The sequence below is a fragment of the Staurois parvus genome, unplaced genomic scaffold, assembly GCF_062004578.1.
Source record: "Staurois parvus isolate SC_StPar_1 unplaced genomic scaffold, SC_StPar_1.0 ptg000720l, whole genome shotgun sequence".
In the NCBI taxonomy this organism is placed as follows: domain Eukaryota; kingdom Metazoa; phylum Chordata; class Amphibia; order Anura; family Ranidae; genus Staurois; species Staurois parvus.
Window position 1 is genome coordinate 404,410 of NW_028318516.1, and position 13,602 is coordinate 418,011.

The following is a 13,602-nucleotide window of genomic DNA, read 5'->3' on the forward strand; positions in this document are numbered from 1 at the left end:
AGGAGTGTGAGGAGATTTCAAAGTGGCACATGGCAGAGTGGAAGCAATGGGAGGCCGTACAGGGACCCAGGTCACACTGTGGGCTCAGCAGCAGCGTGACCAGGCGGTACGGGGGCCCATGGCCGATATGGGGCCTGGCGGCACCTATGGAAGGCCTGTAATCTGCCAGCAACCTATGACAAAATGGACAACCGCAGGAGTGTGAGGAGATTTCAAAGTGGCACATGGCAGAGTGGAAGCAATGGGAGGCCGTACAGGGACCCAGGTCACACTGTGGGACCAGCAGCAGCGTGACCAGGCGGTACGGGGGCCCATGGCCGATATGGGGCCTGGCGGCACCTATGGGAGGCCTTTAATCTGCCAGCAACCTATGACAAAATGGAAAACCGCAGGAGTGTGAGGAGACCTCAAAGTGGCACATGGTAGAGTGGGAGCAATGGGAGGCCGTACAGGGACCCAGGTCACACTGTGGGCTCAGCAGCAGCATGACCAGGCGGTACGGGGGCCCATGGCCGATTTGGGGCCTGGCTGCACCTATGGGAGGCCTGTAATCTGCCAGCACCCTATGACAAAATGGAACCCTGGGCTGGGGCAGGCAGAACCGCCGTATCTTTATCACGTTTTTCCCAGGCCACCGAATGGCGACGCTGCATATGCTGACGCAACGCTGTAGTCCCAACATGGGCCCCCTGGCCACGCTTGACTTTCTGGCCACATAGTCGACATACGGCTACGTTTACTTCCTCGGGCGGCTTGACGAAAAATTGCCACACCGCCGAGTAGGAAACTTTGCCTCCGCTACTCCTCACTGGCTGACTGCTACTTCCTCCGTGCACACCGGCACCACTACTGGCCGTGGTGGTAGGCTGCAGTGGAGCTGGTGCTCTACTCCGTGGCCGTTTGCCTCCACTGACACTGCTGCGACCCTGCTGCCTCCTGGCAGCAGCATTGGGAGGCCGTACAGGGACCCATGAGACACTCTGGACCTGGCAGCAGCATGAAGAAGCGGTACAGGGGCCCATGGCAGATTACGGGCCTGGCAGAAGCAATGGGAGGCCCGTAATCTGCCAGCACCCTATGTCAAAAAATTCTACACACCAGCAGTGTGTGAGGAGACCTGAAAGTGGCACATGGCAGAGTGTGGCGATGGAGACAGCAGCAATGGGAGGCCGTACAGGAACCCATGAGAGACTCTGGACTTGGCAGCAGCATGAGGAGGCGGTATATAGGGGCCCATGGCAGATTAGGGGCCTGGCAGCAGCTATGGGAGGCCCGTAATCTGCCAGCACCCTATGTAAAAAAATTCAACACAACAGCAGTGTGTAGAGACTTGAATGTGGCACATGGCAGAGTGTGGCGATGGAAACAGCAGCAATGGGAGGCCGTACAGGGACCCGTGAGAGACTCTGGACTTGGCAGCAGCATGAGGAGGCGGTATATAGGGGCCCATGGCAGATTAGGGGCCTGGCAGCAGCTATGGGAGGCCCGTAATCTGCCAGCACCCTATGTAAAAAAATTCAACACAACAGCAGTGTGTGAGGAGACCTGAAAGTGGCACATGGCAGAGTGTGGCGATGGAGACAGCAGCAATGGGAGGCCGTACAGGGACCCATGAGAGACTCTGGACTTGGCAGCAGCATGAGGAGGCGGTATATAGGGGCCCATGGCAGATTAGGGGCCTGGCAGCAGCTATGGGAGGCCCGTAATCTGCCAGCACCCTATGTCAAAAAATTCAACACAACAGCAGTGTGAAGAGACCTGAATGTGGCACATGGCAGAGTGTGGCGATGGAGACAGCAGCAATGGGAGGCCCGTAATCTGCCAGCACCCTATGACAAAAAATGGAACACACCAGCAGTGTGTGAGGAGACCTGAAAGTGGCACATGGCAGGGGCATGATTCATGGCGGATTTAGTCAGTTGTGTCAGGAACTGGTGGTTTGAAATCCAGACTAATCCACGCCTGATTCATTTTCACAAACGTGAGTCTCTCCACACTTTGGGTGGACAGTCGTGTCCTCCGCGGAGTTGCAATACCTCCTGCTGCACTAAACACGCGCTCCGATGCCACGCTACTGGCCGGGCATGACAGCCTTTCAAGGGCAAATTCAGCTAGTTGGGGCCAAAGGTCAAGTTTCGTTGCCCAGTAGTCAAGGGGATTGTCTACCTTGGTTAGCAGGGTGCTGTCCAAGTAGGCCCAAGCCTGTTGTTTGAGCTCCTGCTCCAGGTCCACCTGATGCTGCTGCTGCTGCTGCTGCTGCTGCTGCTGCTGCTGCTGCTGCGGCTGGTTAGTAGTTTCCTCACTGCGCTGGTGAAGAAAGCTACTCATCATCGACTGCAGACTGAGGCAGCCGCTGCTGGTGGAGCTGCCACTGCTCCTACCACCCCACCCCTCCCCTGCTGCCATGGCAGCGGAACGCGAGCGCACAGGGCCCACAGTGTCTGAGGATGGACGTTGGCGCACAAAGGCAGAGACCAACTGACTACATAGGTGGTTTTTATAGTACGTAATTTTGGCCTCCCTCTCAGCAGGTGTGAAAAAGGCCACCATTTTGGAACGATAGCGAGGGTCCAACAAGGTGGACAGCCAAAAGTCATCCCTCTGTCTGATGGTTATTATTCGGCTGTCGCTACGCAAGCAACCGAGCATGCTATGGGCCATTTGTGCCAAGGAATGCGAGGGACTCCCTGCCTCCATCTCCACAGCATACTGCCACGGTGCGTCTGGGTCCTCTGTCTCCTCCTCCTCCTCCTCTACCAGATGCTCCTGCTCCTCCACTCCTGTCCGCTGAGTGGAAAAACCACCCATTTCACTCAATAATTCCTGAGCACAAATGTCCTCCTCTACCTCCTCCTCTTCTTCCTGTCCTGGCCCCACAGGGGTCATGTGGCGTTGAGATCTGTGTGCCACGTCTACCGCACCCTGACCAGCCATTGTTAACAGCATTTGTTCCAGGACGTGCAACAGAGGAATGACGTCGTTCATCCCATAGTCCTGCCGACTCACGAATAGCGTGGCCTCCTCAAAGGGCCTGAGCAAGCGGCAGGTGTCACGCATGAGCTGCCAATGGCTGACATCGAAGTTACACAGGGGAGTACCTTTATCCGCTTGTAACATCAGGAAATCGGTGATGGCCTTTCGCTGCTCGTAAAGGCGGTCTAACATATGTAGGGTTGAATTCCACCTTGTTGCAACGTCGCAGATCAGGCGATGCTGTGGAATTCCGTTCTGCCGCTGCAGCTCAATGAGGGTGTTCTTTGCGGTGTAGGAATGGCTGAAATGCATGCAAAGTTTACGTGACATTTTAAGGATGTCTTGCAGTGGGATGGTGGATTTTAGGAACCGCTTGACAACCAGATTGAACACGTGAGCCATGCATGGCGCATGGCACAACCTTCCTTGACGCAGAGCAGACACCATGTTCTTTCCGTTGTCGGTCAACATGGTTCCGATTTTCAGTTTGCGCGGAGACAGCCATCTGTCGATTTCTCTGTTCATTACACTCAGAAGTTCCTCCCCTGTGTGACTACGTTCGCCAAGGCATACCAGGTGCAGCACAGCGTGACACCGTTGCGCCCTGCACATGTGATATGCCGGTCGGGTAATGGGACTTGGCACGGGGGTGGCGGCTGAGGACACGGCGGAAAAAGAGGTGGTAGAGGCGGACATGTTTGCTGGACCAAGGACGTGCAAACGTGGAGGCAAAAGCGTCGTGACTTGTCCAAGTTGCTGGTGCGGCTGTGCCGTCACCACGTTCACCCAGTGGGCCGTAAATGACATGTACTGTCCCTGACCGTAGTTACAGCTCCACACGTCGGCGCTGCCGTGCACTTTGGCAGAGACCGACATGCTCAAAGACTGGCCCACCATCTCTTCTACATGTGAATGCAGGGCTGGCACTGCCTTTATGGCGAAGAAATGCCGGCTTGGCACTCTCCACCGCGGCGCGGCACAAGCCATCATTTCTCGGAAAGGTGCTGAGTCCACCACTTGGAAAGGGAGGGACTGCAGCACCAGCAACTTGGACAGGAGGACGTTCAGCTTTTGCACCGTCGGGTGCGTGCTCGCAAACTGTTGTCTCTTGGAAACGGATTCCAAGAAAGACTGTTGACGGAATCCGAAAAGAGGAGTAGCAGGAGAAGGAGCATCTGAATGAGCGGAAGATGCCAACGAGCAACAACTCCCCTCAGCAGAGGTGTTGGAGCCTTGACTGGCTGATAGAGGGTGATTGACGACGTCGGGTGACGGAGCAAGTATCGAAGCGGGTGATGGAGCGGGGGCTGGGGCAGGCAGAACCGCCGTATCTTTATCACGGTTTTCCCAGGCCACCGAATGGCGACGCTGCATATGCTGACGCAACGCTGTAGTCCCAACATGGGCCCCCTGGCCACGCTTGACTTTCTGGCCACATAGTCGACATACGGCTACGTTTACTTCCTCGGGCGGCTTGACGAAAAATTGCCACACCACCGAGTAGGAAACTTTGCCCCCGATACTCCTCACTGGCTGACTGCTACTTCCTCCGTGCGCACCGGCACCACTACTGGCCGTGGTGGTAGGCTGCAGTGGAGCTGGTGCTCTACTCCGTGGACGTTTGGCTCCACTGACACTGATGCGACCCTGCTGCCTCCTGGGCAACCCACCGACTGTTTCGCTCGCTGCCAAGCTGGCACCCTCTTCTCCTGATGATGCGGAAGAAATTGCCTGATGACGACGAGGCAGCCAAGTGCGATCAACCTCCTCATCATCAAGTTGGGTCTCCGCCTCACTACTAGCCCCCTCGGCTGCGTCTGGGTCAGGAGACAGACCTGTCTCTAGACCGGCTACCGAGCCACTCTCCTCGCCAGTACTTCTTCTAGTGCTGCCTCGACCCCTTCCTCTGCTGCCACGTCTGCTCACTCCTAAAACATTGCCTCCTCTGCCACTCCTCTGCATGTTGTCTGACATACTCTTTAATTCAACGATTATGTGTCCCTGAGTAACAATTCTGTGTCCCTGAGTAACAATTCTGTGTCTGTGCGAGTAACAATTCTGTGGCCCTAAGTAACAGTTCTGTGGCCCTCAGTAACAATTCTGTGTCCCTGAGTAACAATTCTGTGTCTGTGCGAGTAACATTTCTGTGGCCCTAAGTAACAGTTCTGTGGCCCTCAGTAACAGTTCTGTGTCCCTGAGTAACAATTCTGTGTCTGTGCGAGTAACAATTCTGTGGCCCTAAGTAACAGTTCTGTGGCCCTCAGTAACAATTCTGTGTCCCTGAGTAACAATTCTGTGGCCCTAAGTAACGGTTCTGTGGCCCTCAGTAACAATTCTGTGTCCCTGTGTAACAATTCTGTGTCTGTGCGAGTAACAATTCTGTGGCCCTAAGTAACAGTTCTGTGGCCCTCAGTAACAATTCTGTGTCCCTGAGTAACAATTCTGTGTCTGTGCGAGTAACAGTTCTGTGGCCCTAAGTAACAGTTCTGTGGCCCTCAGTAACAGTTCTGTGTCCCTGAGTAACAATTCTGTGTCTGTGCGAGTAACAATTCTGTGGCCCTAAGTAACAGTTCTGTGGCCCTCAGTAACAATTCTGTGTCCCTGAGTAACAATTCTGTGTCTGTGCGAGTAACAGTTCTGTGGCCCTAAGTAACAGTTCTGTGGCCCTCAGTAACAATTCTGTGTCCCTGAGTAACAATTCTGTGTCTGTGCGAGTAACAGTTCTGTGGCCCTAAGTAACAGTTCTGTGGCCCTCAGTAACAGTTCTGTGTCCCTGAGTAACAATTCTGTGTCTGTGCGAGTAACAATTCTGTGGCCCTAAGTAACAGTTCTGTGGCCCTCAGTAACAGTTCTGTGTCCCTGAGTAACAGTTCTGTGTCTGTGCGAGTAACAATTCTGTGGCCCTAAGTAACGGTTCTGTGGCCCTCAGTAACAATTCTGTGTCCCTGAGTAACAATTCTGTGTCTGTGCGAGTAACAATTCTGTGGCCCTAAGTAACAGTTCTGTGGCCCTCAGTAACAGTTCTGTGTCCCTGAGTAACAATTCTGTGTCTGTGCGAGTAACAATTCTGTGGCCCTAAGTAACAGTTCTGTGGCCCTCAGTAACAATTCTGTGTCCCTGAGTAACAATTCTGTGGCCCTAAGTAACGGTTCTGTGGCCCTCAGTAACAATTCTGTGTCCCTGTGTAACAATTCTGTGTCTGTGCGAGTAACAATTCTGTGGCCCTAAGTAACAGTTCTGTGGCCCTCAGTAACAATTCTGTGTCCCTGAGTAACAATTCTGTGTCTGTGCGAGTAACAATTCTGTGGCCCTAAGTAACAGTTCTGTGGCCCTCAGTAACAATTCTGTGTCCCTGAGTAACAATTCTGTGTCTGTGCGAGTAACAATTCTGTGGCCCTAAGTAACAGTTCTGTGGCCCTCAGTAACAATTCTGTGTCCCTGAGTAACAATTCTGTGTCCCTGAGTAACAATTCTGTGGCCCTAAGTAACAGTTCTGTGGCCCTCAGTAACAATTCTGTGTCTGTCCCTGAGTAACAATTCTGTGGCCCTAATAACGTTTCTGTGGCCCTAAGTAACAATTCTCTGGCACTCAGTAACAATTCTGTCTGTCCCTGAGTAAGAATTCTGTGGCCCTAACTAGCATTTCTTTGTCCCTAAGTAACGATTCTGTGGCCCTCATTAACAAGTCTGTGTCCCTGAGTAATGGTTCTCTGTCCCTAAGTAACGTTTCTCTGTCCCCAAGTAACGTTTCTGTGGCCCTAACTCTGTCCCTAATACAGAGCGGTCTGCCTCTGTTCAATGACTGGAGGCAAATGAAGAATTCCAAAATGGCCGCTATTTATAGCTCGACCATTACACAGTGCTGGCTGGCTGGCTGCTGATTGGCTGATGCGATCACATGTCATTGAGGAATGCATTATGGGTCAGCGCGCCTTGTCTGCGCGCCTTCCCAGACATCCCCGCTCCGTCGCCGCACATGTCCGCCGCCATTTTCGGAAAAATTTCGATTCGCGCGTCCGAAGTAGGCTATTTTTCGGATTCGGCGCGATTCGAAATTTTTCCAATATTCGACTCGAATTCCACTTCGGCTACTTCGATTCGCTCATCTCTAATAGTGAACTGTTGTAGACAGCAGTGGCCGGGTCAGGGCAGGACAGGGGAGAGATTCTGTCATAGAGTTGGTCAGTTGCAGAGTGGAAAGGAGCCGGGTTCAAGTTGTGAAGGTTTCTGCAGGTAATTGTTTGCTGCTTGGAGGGATAGGTGTTTGAAGACGAGGAGACTGTGAAGGTGATGAGATTGTGATCAGAGAGAGGAAAGGGGGTGTTTGTGAGGTTGTAGGGAGTGCAAAGATGGGAGAAAACAAGGTCTAATGTATTCCCATCAGAGTGAGTGGAGGACGGTATACATTGTGATAATGCAAAAGATGAGGTTATGTTGAAGAGTTGGGATGTAGCCGGGTTGTTGACATTAATAGGGATGGTAAAATCTCCGAGAATGATAGTTTGTAGTTCAGAGGAGAGAAAGTAGGGTAGCCAGGCGGAGAAATCATCAAGAAAGCGGGACATGGGTCCAGGAGGCCGATAGATCACTGCAATCCTCAGAGAAATGGGAGAAAACAGCCGGATGCAGTGAGTCTGGAAAGAAGAGAAGGATAGAGAGGGAGGGTTAGGGAGGACTTGAAAGGTGCTCAGTGGGGATAGAAGCAAACCAACCCCACCACCTTTCTGACCACTGGGTCTGGGTGAGTGGACAAAAAGGTCATGGAAGGAAATAGAAGCGATCCCCCCATCCACACATTGGAGGTGGATGGGGGAATCCTCCCCGCTGCACTCTTGTATTCTGACAATGGGGGGACTCCTCCGCTCTCAGAATACACAGATCAGCACTGAAGCTATTGGCTGCAGCCGCTGGGGGAGTGGCTTTTACCTGGCAGTGGCCACACATGGATGGAAATGTGAGCGATCCCTGCTGAACCAGCTGAATTTCCATGGATCTATGGTCACCTTCAGTGACTTCCTCCCCTCCCCCTCATCTCCTTCATGATGGAAGTCATGCTGAGATCATCTCCCATTGGCTGAGCAATATTCTCATTTGTCTCTCAGCTCCTTCTTGCTATTCCTCGTCCTGCCTGTTGTTTCCTTGGATTGATTTTCTGTGTAGTGACCCCGGCTTGGTCTCTTGGATGCGCTCGTCTGTTGCTTGCCCTGACCTTTCTCCTGATTCCTGGATCTCCTCCTCATCTCTCCTCCATATCCTCTTACACAGCTTTTCTCCACACCTGCAGTGACCCTGGGGGGAGGAAACTTGGCACCAGCACGCCGCCAAATCCATCCCCACCATTAGGGGCTCTGGAGACAATTGTCTGCTATTTACACTCCGTTCCTCCGCACGTCACCTGATCACATGACAGCTTACTTCCACAGATTCCGGACAGATTTCTGGATGGTAAAGGTCAAAGGTCACTCTTCAGTTTAGGAGAGGTAGGACGCACCCAGGAAAAAGGATTTGGTTTGCATGGGAGCCTCATATAGAGGACCCCTCAAATCTCCCCATCCAAATGTCCCTCCATACGGAGTCAGAGAATCCTATGACATCACACTGACCTCACAGCTCCTCCTCCCAATGTCCCTCCATCCAGAGTCAGAGAATCCTATGACATCACACTGACCTCACAGCTCCTCCTCCCAATGTCCTTCTATCCAGAGTCAGAGAATCCTATGACATCACACTGACCTCACAGCTCCTCCCCCCAATGTCCCCCCATCCAGAGTCAGAGAATCCTATGACATCACACTGACCTTACAGCTCCTCCCCCCAATGTCCCCCCATCCAGAGTCAGAGAATCCTATGACATCACACTGACCTCACAGCTCCTCCCCCCAATGTCCCCCCATCCAGAGTCAGAGAATCCTATGACATCACACTGACCTCACAGCTCCTCCTCCCAATGTCCCTCCATCCAGAGTCAGAGAATTCTATGACATCACACTGACCTCACAGCTCCTCCTCCCAATGTCCCTCCATTTGGCTTTTTTTTCTGATGTTCTGAGGATGTCAGCAGGTACTTGTTATTCTCACTAACAAAGTGGGACTGTTTGTCCTGTTATATGTAATGACATCAGAACTGCTTACTCCAAGCTTTATCCTGACTTATGTGGGGGTCCTGTGGGGGGGAATTATACCTCATTATGAAGTGGGACTTTAATAAACAGAGAAATGGCCGGAGAGGTGAGGAGGATTCTGGGAATATCATTTGATGTGACTATTTGTGTTCAGATGTAGAGTTTTCCTCCTGTGAAGTCTGGAGATCATATGACATCACATTGCCTCCACCTCCCTCCCTGATAGAAGAGAGAAAGAAGAAGAAGATTCTAGAAGTCACCAGAGAGATCACTGAGCTGCTGACAGGAGAGGTGAGCGGTGCCGGGAATTCTGGGACATTCTCCAGTAACAGACAAGGGATGTGTCTGGATGGTGACTGTATCATTGTGTGTGTCAGGTTCCTATAAGGTGTCAGGGTGTCACTGTCTATTTCTCCATGGAGGAGTGGGAGTATTTAGAAGGACACAAGGATCTCTACAAGGACGTCATGATGGACAATCAGCCGCCCCTCACATCACCGGGTAAGAGGAGACTTTATTGTAAAGGAGAGAGCAGTACGGAGGATCCACCTAGATCCCCCATCATCTGATAAACACATAGAAACAATGGATTCAGTCAGTGTGTGTGTTTCCTACAGATGGATCCAGTCATGGGAACCCACCAGAGAGATGTCCCCGTCCTCTGTATTCCCGGGATTCCACACAGGAAGGTCACACCATCCCTCACCATCATCAGGTAGATGAGGAGCAATTATTGGTAGTTGTGATTTATACACAGCATGTTTGTTACAATGAATGTTTTATTATATCTTTCAGAGTGGAATCCTCGGGGATGAGAATATTGATGTTAAAGAAGAGTATAAAGAGGAGGATGAGGAGTATGGAGTGATGGAGGAGTTTTCAGAAGGACACAAGGAGATGATGGAGCCACCTAATACCAGGAACCCACCAGAGCGATGTCCCCGTCCTCTGTATTCCCGGGATTCCACACAGGAAGGTCACACCATCCCTCACCATCATCAGGTAGATGATGACAATTATTGGTAGTTGTGATTTATACACAGCATGTTTGTTACAATGAATGTTTTATTATATCTTTCAGAGTGGAATCCTCGGGGATGAGAATATTGATGTTAAAGAAGAGTATAAAGAGGAGGATGAGGAGTATGGAGTGATGGAGGAGTTTTCAGAAGGACACAAGGAGATGATGGAGCCACCTAATACCAGGAACCCACCAGAGCGATGTCCCCGTCCTCTGTATTCCCGGGATTCCTCACAGGAAGATCACACCATCCCTCCCCATTGCAAGGTTGGTGGGATGGAGCATCTAGAACATGGACTTGTAATGATGTGTGGATTCTTTATGTGACCTTACATTTTACAGATGATATTTTCTGTCATTTCCTTGATTTAGAGTGGAGATCCAGTCGATATAGAATTTGAGGTGAAAGCAGAAGAAGAAGAGGCGTATGTGAGGGATGATCAGCAGTCTATGGAGGAGGATGGAATAACGGGGACATTTATAGAGGAGGACACTCCTACAGAGATCAGCACAGGTGGGTCATGAACACTAAATCCATTCCTCCACCCATACTGCTCACTGATTGGTCCAGAGTAGGGCGGGGACTGGGTGATATCAGCCTGTAATCCCCTGGTCACTTTCCTGAGCTGTGTTCCCCGTCCTGTATTCCTGGATTTCTCTCGGATAATCTTCCTTCTCTGTGCTGCAGACACAATTTATGTATCTAGACTGGATTTATGGAGGTTCTGGGGTTCAGCTGGCAGCAAAATGTTGATTTTTACTCTAAGCATTGCATAATGTAGCACCCAGGACATGTGACTGGGGTCTCCTGCCTTGTGCCTGACTCTTCCAGGGGACCTTCTCTGTTATCTGCTGATATTTAGAAAAAAACCACCTTCAAAATAAAATAAATGCCCTATAACACCATCAACACCCTCCCCTAAAGGTGTGCAAAATCATATAAAGTGACGGTGAATTTACAAATTTGTCCTAATATACAATAACTGTGAAAAATAATATCTCTATATACCTTTGTCCTAAAAATGAACATTATTATTTTTTTATATATCCAGTCCACTACAAAATAAAGTCCACTCAAATTTATGTACAATCCACCAACTAAAAAGTCCAAAAATTTCTTCCAACGATGTCCCAAAATATATCCACCTCAAAAAAAGGAAAATCACATAGTGCATTACCCTTTATACATAACAATTTCCATATACTTCATATAGTGAATATCCGTGAAAAAATAGTGAAAAACGTGAAACAAACGTGAATCAGTGAAAAAAATGAATGTATATAACACTCAACAGTACCACATCAACGCCACAGCAAAGTTTAGTGCCACTTCTATTTATAGTAAGTATCCCAAAATAGTATGCTTCAGGAACTTTCCAGGCTAGCCCTCTCATAGATTTTACTTCAGACCTCTCTTGTTACCACGGTACTCTCTGATCTCCTCAGACACTCTGTTTGTATTCATCTCCAAGAGAACACACAGGACATAGTATAATATGCTAAGATAGATATATCAAATATACTTTAATGTAAACTGCTCACATGGTAAAAGATTTAAAACCGCTTAATAGGGAATGAAAGGAGTCTCACAACCATCCAGGGAAACGTCCAAGTGTAACTCCACGATTTTCCCTTCTCCAAGATGGCCGCCAGTAAACTTCCGGTTCCGGTAAAACGTCTTGACGTCACTACCCTTGACGCGTTTCGTCATTGACTTAATCATAAGGGGTGTGACCGTCAAGCAGACAAGTTCTATTTGTACCCCTCCTCCTCATGGCGTCAGACTACTCGCCGCCATATTGGAACAGGGAGCAATGCCAGCAATGTCCGATACATACTTATAGGAGTACGGTATATACTTCTGTACAATACGCAAAAACGACTTAGTACATAGTCATATATCACCATTCTCAATAACATATAAAACCCCGGCTGGTATTATTACAAATAGATTATAAAAACATATTCTATATACATATGCACAACCTACTCCTATCAAAATAATCAACCCTAAACCTCATATAATCCTCACCTTTAAATCAAATACAATCATTACTATTAATTAAAATCAATCATAAAAAGATACAATCTACTCCTTATTGTAACAAGTCACTATCTTTCTCCATCTAGGCAGATATACATCTAATAGTACACTAATAGAACCAAAAAATTAAAGAGGAACTCTACTTATTCACAGACTTCATTTCTACACTACTCATGTTCATTTGATACTATAAAATCATTATTAAAACTATATATAAAACCATACCCCAATACCTAATTTCTATATAATAAATAAAATAGATAAATAATATGCCACACCCCCAATGTATCATCATTATATCAATTCTTACAAGATAATTAACACTAATATCTTATCTATTAAATGTATTTATATATTTATTTAATGAATTACTTAAATATTATTAATTCAATTTATTTTCTCTATTTGGAGGCCAGTGCACTTTCATAATATCAATTCTTACAAAATAATTAACACTAAATATATCAAATTTATTTATATATTTATTTATCTAATTAATTTCTTAAATATTATTAATTCAATTTATTTTCGTATTTATTTATAAATATCCTCTGTTTGAAGGCCAATACAATTTCTGCAGATACTTAGTCTCCCACTAATAGGTACTGTTGGAGCCCTCTGCGTCAGACCTACTCTATATTCAGGAACAGGGGCTTAAATCATCTTAAAGAACTACCCAAATCGAATCACTTATCCCCTACTACTCCAGACAATTATCTAAAAATCTTTAAAAACCATTAAAAATTCGAAATAAAACAATTCAGGTCCAGGTCTACATTAAGGCCATTAGGTTTTAGTGTCTGCAGCTCAAAAATCCAAAACATTTCATTTTTTGAAATGGCCTTAACCTTATCACCCCCTCTCCAATGTGTCTCTATCTTGTCAATCCCACAAAACCGTAGGCCACTAGGGTTACAATTGTGATACTCTTTAAAATGTCTTGAGAGACAATGATCCTTCTTACCATTTTTAATATTAGTGACATGCTCACTCAACCTTTTATATAGTGGCCTAGAGGTCCTACCCACATACTGGAGCCGACATGGGCATTCCAATAAATATGTGACATAAGCAGTAGTGCAGGTAATAAACTCTTTAATTTTAAAATCATAACCAGTATTGCATGATGTAAAACCCGAAATCTTTCTTGTTTTCATATTGGTAACTTTACAGATACTGCACTTTCTACATGGAAAAAATCCAATAAATTCAAACATAGTTTTTTTCTTTTTTATGGGAGGAGATAAATTGTTTTTTACTAAAATATCCCTCAAATTCTTTGATTTTCTATAAATAAATGGGGGCTTCGTAGGAACTTTTTGTCCTAAAATAGGATCCTTTTTTAGAATAGGCCAATGTTTATTGAAAATTGCTTCCGTATCTCTATATTGGTTATTAAAACCCGAGATAAATGCATATTCCACCTTATTATTATTCTTTTT

The 13,602-nt window shown here is 47.8% G+C and overlaps 1 pseudogene; it reads left to right on the forward strand.

The window, feature by feature from the left end:
• The first annotated feature begins 11,758 nt into the window (after window positions 1-11,758).
• Window positions 11,759-13,602, forward strand: part of LOC149445460 (uncharacterized) — a 77,439-nt pseudogene continuing 75,595 nt past the window's right edge.